The following is a 6,230-nucleotide window of genomic DNA, read 5'->3' on the forward strand; positions in this document are numbered from 1 at the left end:
GATTATTTGCTCTAGAGTACTACAGAAAAACGATCGATTCAGATGAGGTGCACTTTTTAAAAGCCAAGAAGAAAGCTCAACTTAAAATAAAAGATCAATTGGGACCATTCATTTGTAACAGTAGGGAAGCAGGAAAGGAGGCAGATGAAATCCTCCAAAGGTTGAAACTGAAACAGAGTTTCATGTGGACCTATGACCCCTTCAGATTCATTTGTAAGAGGAGACAAAAGAATAAACTATCTCCTTACATCCACCACAGGATCCCTGAAATTGAACAATATGTTAATCAATTTGAATGGATGGAAGGCACTTTAATATATCGAGATAGTACAAAGGTTGTTGTTGATAATGTATTAATGGACTTAGACTAAAGACTTGATGATGATTCCTTTGTACAAGTTACAGGAGAGTCTCATTCTCAGAGACAAGCACAGGGCCATAGTGGGTAGATAGAAGAAATAGGTCCATCAGCAGAGGCAAGACCATTAATATAGCCAGAGTCTTCAGAACAAGTAGGGTCGTCAAAGCAACTAGAGCTTTCAGAACAACCAAAAGAATTTGAACAGCCTGAAATTTTAGAGGAACTTTCCCAACCTAAACAAATCATGAGCAATCCCCCTATTTTACATAATCGTCTTAATGAGGAAAGGAACCTTAAAAGAGATAGAGAGGATGCCACTCCTTCTAGTAGTCCTATTGACCAAACCTATGCTAAGAGGTAGAGGTTAAATCCATATGCAGAGCAAGAATACACTGAGGAAACAGTAGGGATTTCAGGGGCAGAGAGGATAGAAATCAGGCACAACACTCCTTTGGGAGGGACACAAGAATCTTCCACCTCTCAAACTCAAATGTTAGAAAGGCAATAGAGTGTGGAAGTATCCTCCTTCAGGGTTCCCACAAGACAAAGCCAAGACATCAAGGAAAATTATAAGGAAATCAAGGCAAGAAATGAGAGGTTAAAGGTACAAAGCTATGCACATTATCTAAAGATGGCTCCAACAAACCAAAGAAGGCTAATGTCAGCCTTTGACATAAAAGAGGGTAAAATGCAGATGAGTTTTCTCAAACCAACCATATAGCAACCTAAATCAATGGCAGACTACCTTAAAACAAATTTTGAGGTATTGGCAAAGGATATCCATCCTATTAACCAAATTGAGTTGCATAAACAAACTGGTGAAATGGTCTACTCTGCCTTGACCAATAAAGCCATAGAATCCCACCAACTTCGGAATTCATTGAATGACATCTCATCACAATTTCAGTTGGAAAAGGCCTCTTCTCAGGCCAAAAACACTAGAATAAAGTCCTTAGAGGACTTGATCATAGAGTTGGGACATGATCCCAAGGATGTTAAAGTAGCAGAGTAGCTGATAATGAAGAAAAATGATGACATAGCTACACTGAAGAAGCAGCTCAAGATTCCTCCTCTACATCATCCTTAAACGACTGAGGTGTTAGAAACACAGATGGAGGAAGAACTCTTGGACCTGGTCCTTAAGTTAAATGACCAATTGAAGGAAACTGAGAAAGAATATGATAATCTAATAGAGTCCAAGCAGAGTGAGTTGGCCACCGCTCCTCATACTGTAATACCTACAGTTTCCACAGCAGTACCCTCCACCTTGGTAGTTGCCTTGGCACCTACACTTCCTCCAGCTATAGCATTGCTAGTGACAGGTACTACATCATGAACAGTTACATCAACCAACACGGAGACACCAACAGAGAAAACTACAGAGTTGATTAAGGCCATGGAAGAAATCAGTATCTAGGTCATTGTGCTTAAGAAGCTCAGAGAACAAGTGACAACTTTAGAAACCAATTGTAAACTTGCACAAATATAGCATAAAGAAGAAACTAAGAAGGACTTAACACTACAAGAACCCTTAGGAGATATGAAAGAAATCCTTTGGGCCAACATCATTGATTCCATCAATGATGTTTGGCCTTCTATTCATATTATTTTTGAGCAAACAGAATTAGTCAAAATGGCTACAGAGGCAATCCACAAGATAGTGGAAGAATTGGGAAATAAACCAGAAGAAGGCAATCAGTTGATCACATTTTTGAATGGTAAAAACAGATATCAACTTGATGAACTAGAGATAGATGACAGAACAACAACAATCATAGAAATCAAAAAAGTTCTCACCAAAAGGAACTTAATGCTTAATCTGGAGAAAAGATGTCAGAGCATCTAAATAGACATTGATAGCTTTATGATAAAGTATGGAATCTTAAGAGAAAAAGAACTCCCCAGTCCTATGGTGATCCGTGATAAGTTGATGACCCAGGAAGATTATGATGACAAGTTAAACAAGCTGGCCAAAAGCAAAGCTAGTACTTTAGGGGTGAAATCTTTACCCACTGAAAAGGTGCTTTATGATGGCCTGGAGAATCTGTTCTACATAGTACATGAAGTCATGCACTTATTCACAAGCAAACCAAATTTTGCTAAGTACATAGAAGTCGATGAAATCTACAAGAAAATAATAAGTATGAAGTTACCTGACAGTGAATGGTGGACTAGTTTGACTGATTTACTATAAGTTATTGTAGTAAACCTATAAGATAAAAGATAACTGCCAGGTGAAATAGGTAAAAGAGGATCAAAACAACACAGGTAAAGAGTATCAGTAAGTCAAAGATGAAAGTGATTCCAGCACATAATTACAAAGCAACTGCAAGAGCCAAATCCGAGTCATAATAGCCAGCACAGTCACAATAAAAGGGACAACTAGAAGACAATTCTCCATCTGTCTCTATCTTCATGTTGAAGATATTTTGTATTAATTTTCGTATAAATACTTCACAAATCGAAGTAATTAGTGTGGATTAAAATACATTTCTGTAGACATATTATTTTTGAGCCAAGGAGCTGTTATACTCAAGACTGGACTGGTTCACTGGAAATGAAATAAAGTTGAGGAAATTTCACTAGATTCTTGTGCACAATTGGAACAAATAAGTATCATTATCTCATGTTTAAATACTATATTCTCTTTATGTTATGAAATATTCATATGTGTTTCTTATACAATTTGAAAAGCAAGCATGGAATGATATCATTAGAATTAGCTTAAGTGCACTCTATTTTAACTGTTTGCTTTATTTATGTTTTCAACTAAACTGCCTTGGTCTGGGGATTCTTAATTGCCCCCTTACTTCCCTAGTTTATCCCTCCTATGGCCCATTGTATAGGATTCTTCATTGCCCTTTGCTATTGGCCATCCTTCCTTTCTTCATTCCAATCCCGATTAAGGATTCTTCATTGCCCTTGGCCCTGGATAGGACTTTTCACCCATTTGAACATATAGATTTTCTCTTGTTGTGCTAGCCTACCCTATAGACTCTTACCTCAGTGATAGATCAAATCCAGTTAAGACTTTCTTGATTGAGTCCATATCCCAATGGCCTAAATATTTTCTCTGCCCATTTTTCTTCTTAATTCCACCACCCAATCAAAACAAACAATCCTAAACATTAATAACTAGCTTGAAATCTTGTTCGAACAAAGTTAAATTATAAAGAGAGAGCCCTCACTGGACTTAGGTTGGATAGAACCTAAGTCTAAAAGATTAGGTTTGTGGTTACCTCGGACTATTCCTTCTTTGATAACTTCTAGGGAAAAAATCTGAGTGATAACATAATGGCGACTCTAGTGGGGATTCAAAACCCTCAATTTTAATAAACCTTTGAGAAATTCAAATTTTTATTTTTAAGCATCTTAAAGGGTTATTAGAAGTTATTTCAAAAATTTCATATAAAAAAGCAAAATAAATCATAAAAACCTCGAAATCTGGCTTCAGGGAGAACTCACTATACCAGGCCCATCCCTGATCCAAATCCTCCCTCTGTATTTGAAAATACCAACCTTATTATGAGAATAATCAGAAGATAGGAAAGTTCAGTAAGCCCTTGACCTATTTTTAGACCCAATTCTTGCCCTGCTGAGTGGTTACTCATTGAAGATATCCCTTTTGAAGAGTATTTTAACCTATCTCTGTTTAAAACCAAGTTTGTGAGTGAACCTGTGATTACAGTCCTAGATCCAGAGTTTACTAGAGAACTTGGAACCCAACGAGCCAACTTGTCAATTGGCCAGAACCTTCTAAACTCCCCTCAGTCATCCCTTACCACTGATTGACTCCCTGAACTTTCTAAAACAGCTTCAACATTTTTTAGCTCACCATCGTTTCCCTACATCTCTAAAGATCATCCATCATCTCCCTTCATACCTTCACTCCCCCATCAGCCCATCACTACCCCTCAAATGCCCATTACCCCTATTACTCCAACCCCCCTTGTTGTCCCGAATCCTCTTGTTACCCCAACTGCTGTTCTCAATCCTCTCAAACTTAGAGCTATGGCACTCAGATATGCCCCTCTTATAATGCCTGCACCTCAAGGTGTCTTACCAGTAGATTATCAGAGTAAAATTACCTTATTTGATGGCACTGGAACTTACACAGCACAACATCACACTAAGAAAATGACAAATTATTTTGAACTGCATGAGATTGACATAGGAGATGTTCAAATGAGAATCTTTGTCCAAACTTTAGCTAGAGAAGTGAGAACATGGTTTAGATCTTTGCCCCCTCAGAGCATAGATAGTTTAGAAGTTCTTTACCAACAATTCTTAAATAGGTGGGAGAAGAAAAAGAACCCCCTTCAAATTCTATCTGAATATGAAAACCTTAAAAGGGGACCAAACGAAACTATTTAGGACTACTATACCAGGTTTAATAATGTATATAATGCAATCCCTCTTGACCTTAGGCCTCCGCCTGGCTTAGCCCTGAATAAGTTTCCAAATGGATTTGACACAGATATGGTTTTTCAACTTAGAGAAAGGAATCCCCCTACACTTGATGATATGCAAAGTGTAGCAGTTAGCGTAGAAGCTAATCTGCTGTCCAAAAAATCTAGGGTTAGAAACGAGAGAATAACACCTTTGAAAGATGAAACTTCACCCTTTGATTAGAAAATGGATGCTTTAGCTAAAGGAATGGAAAGGTTAATGGATAGAATAGAATTCATTGAAAGAAAACCTCACTGGGATAACCAACAGGCTAATCCAGTAAGGAATGCAAACTTTAGGAAAAACCAAAACCAGAACACTGGTAAAAATGGGCCTGATCAGAACATTAGACCACCTTTCCAGGAAAATTATGCTGAAACTTCCCACCAAGAAGACCCTGAGATAGACACCCAAATCAACCTTATGGGCTTAGATGATGAAGAAACTATTTTTCTAACTCAAGATGATCAAGAACTATATATGCTTCAACAGTTACAGACCCAAACAGGAGAATCCTTCGACTATAAGCAAGGGTATGACTCTGCTATTTTCAAAGTACATAAATAGTACAACCTAAGAAGCAAGAAGAACACTGATGTTCCTGATCAGAATAAAAAAGCAGTGCCTAACCAGCCTAAGAAAGTAAAAGCTACAAATCAGAATCCTCAAGTTACAAAAACCTTACAAATCCTTTCTAGACCACATCAAAATCCTCCCAGTCCCACCATTGAAGATGTAACTGATAACCAACCTACTAAAGAGCAACCTTCCACTTCAGTCCCCCTCAAGGGAATAGTGGAACAACCTCCAGAAATCATATTAGAAAATCCAGATAAAAACAATCTAAACAATGAAAAAGAAGAAAAGACTACTCAGAACCTTGGTGCAAAAATTTCAAATGTTCAAATAGATAAATCCCCTCTGCCTTTCAATTTGGGAGAAAAGGTGGCCAAACTCAAAATCTCAGTTCCTTTGACAGAATTGGTTAAACATGAAACTTACAGATCTCAAATTAGTAAATCTTTGAACTTCATTGAAAATGAAGACTCTGTGAATCTATTTGATGACCAACCTGAGTTAATTTTCGGACCAGATGTTAATGGAAATCCAGTTGAAGGAGGGATACCACCCTTCTACATCAGCCTTAACATCCACAATAAAATCCTACATAATTCCATGCTAGATTCTGGGACCTCGCATAATCTTATGCCTAAGTCTGTAATGGAAAAACTTAACTTGGATATCACCAGGACTTACAAGGATCTGTTCTCCTTTGTTTCAAGCCAAGTTAAATGCTTAGGGCTTATAAAATATTTATTTGTTTCCCTAGTTCAGTACCCTACCATGACCATACTTATGGACATAGTTGTTGCTGATATACCTCCTACATATGGTATGCTGTTGTCTAGATCTTGGGGTA

The sequence above is a fragment of the Pinus tabuliformis genome, chromosome 4_1 (assembly GCF_031772625.1).
Source record: "Pinus tabuliformis cultivar Carrire ecotype Pingquan chromosome 4_1, CPIR1, whole genome shotgun sequence".
NCBI lineage: Eukaryota > Viridiplantae > Streptophyta > Pinopsida > Pinales > Pinaceae > Pinus > Pinus tabuliformis.